Consider the following 1,834-nt stretch of genomic DNA (forward strand, 5'->3'; position numbering starts at 1 on the left):
CCCAACCCCTTCCCACGGCTAGGATTTCGAGGGTGGCGTTCCCACCAATTCCGGCGCGGCGGCGGCGACTGTGCTCTGCCCTCTTCGACGCCCACCAACCTAGCCGCATGGCACGACCATGGCCATGGCGGCGGCCAGATCCACCCCCTCCCTCATATCCTCGCTGCCGCCACCTCCTCCCTATCCTGCACTGGCGCGTCCCACCACCAGCTCCTTCCTCGGTGCATCCCGCAGCGACGCCCATCACGTCCCGCAGATGTCGTCCCTCTCCCTCAATCCCCACCGCATTCCCCAATCCCCACCCCAACCAAAATCTTCTCCATCTCCCCCAGCCGATTTTCCTCCCGTCCGCGTCCCCTTCCCCTGACCGCCGCGGGAACCCTACCCCGCCACCGACGAGGCCCGACCCCCCGGGGGCCCAGCCAAGATGGTGCTCGTGTAGCTGGGCGGGAGCATGTACTACTCGTCTCTTGCGTGCGGATCCACTCGTATGATCCCGTCCTGGCTGTAGATTCCAGGCGGAGATGGAGGTGGCGCTGCAGGCGTGTGATGCCGTGGACTGGGTCTACAAGGGAGAGGGCGCGGCGAATCTCATCCTCAGCTACACCGGCTCCTCGCCCTCCATGGTATGCTCTGCTCTGCCCTGCTCTGAGTAGGCTCGTTATGCTGTGCTGTTGGGTACTACTTAGCTTTCATGCATTTACTGCAAGATTCTGGACTTGGTATGATGCGTTTGTTCCTGCCTAGATTAATTGGTGTACCGATCAGGGAAGTTGGTGGCCTAGAATCAGAGATGCTAGCTTGTCCCCAGTGCTCTGTTTGATAATTAAGCACTCATCACTGTAGCAATCAATAAAATATGTGTAGGGCTGCCCTCTTAATTTAGGCATCTGCTTCCACTTTATTATTGAAACATGAGAGCAGGGGTCAGGCGTAGCTCTTTGTTACCTACCAGTTTTTTAGCCATTTCTAACCAGGAAACAGCCATCCTATTTGTAGTTGGTTCCCCTGATTCCCCATTTTGCTTCCGTATGATACATTTAGAGCTGATAGGGGTTATACTCTGCTGATCTACCTTTGGTTTGCATACAGCTTGGCAAGGTACTGCGGGCCAAGAAGGTCCTAAATGACAAGGCACAACCAGCACCAAACTGTGTAAACTTCTCAAGCTACGAGCAGCTCGTGTGGGGTGACATCCCAGAATTGATCGAGTCTGTCAAGCAAGGTTTTGTGGCTCAAGCTTATGCAGTACATGTCATGAGCCAACATGTGTTTTTCCTGCGCTAATTCATTTCCTGTGCTAATTCGATTGAGGGACTGGTCGGGAGGATGCTAATGCCCTTGTGTTTTTCCTGCTGCAGGCCGTCTTCAGGGAGCTCTGCAACATGCTGGATCCAGGGAAGCCGGTCTTCAACCCCAAGAAAGGCAAGCCCAGCGTCGTCATTGTTGGGGAACGTCGTAGAAAATGAAAATTTTCCTATGGTTTCACCAAGATCAATCTATGAGTTCATCTAGCAACGAGAGAGAGGAGTGCATCTACATACCCTTGTAGATCGAGCGGAAGCGTTCAAGAGAATGGGGTTGAGGGAGTCGTACTCATCGTGATCAAAATCACCAGAGATCCTTAGCGCCGAACGGACGGCACCTCCGCGTTCAACACACGTACGGTCAGTGTGATGTGTCCTCCTTGATCCAGCAAGGGGGAAGGAGAGGTTGATGAAGATCCAGCAGCACGACGACGTGATGGTGGATGCAGCAGGGATCCCAGCACGGCTTCGCCAAGCGTCTGCGGGAGGGAGAGGTGTAGCAAGGGGAAGGGAGGCGCCAAGTGCAA

General features: G+C 54.8%; 1 long non-coding RNA gene across 1 annotated transcript; it reads left to right on the top strand.

Annotated features, from left to right (window-relative positions):
• The first annotated feature begins 525 nt into the window (after positions 1–525).
• On the top strand, positions 526–1,429 carry LOC119342689. Its single transcript, XR_005165665.1, has 3 exons — positions 526–626; positions 1,093–1,225; positions 1,362–1,429. It is a non-coding gene; the product is annotated as an uncharacterized LOC119342689 (long non-coding RNA).
• Positions 1,430–1,834: the final 405 nt, after the last annotated feature.

The sequence above is a fragment of the Triticum dicoccoides genome, unplaced genomic scaffold (assembly GCF_002162155.2).
Source record: "Triticum dicoccoides isolate Atlit2015 ecotype Zavitan unplaced genomic scaffold, WEW_v2.0 scaffold101893, whole genome shotgun sequence".
Classification (NCBI taxonomy): domain Eukaryota; kingdom Viridiplantae; phylum Streptophyta; class Magnoliopsida; order Poales; family Poaceae; genus Triticum; species Triticum dicoccoides.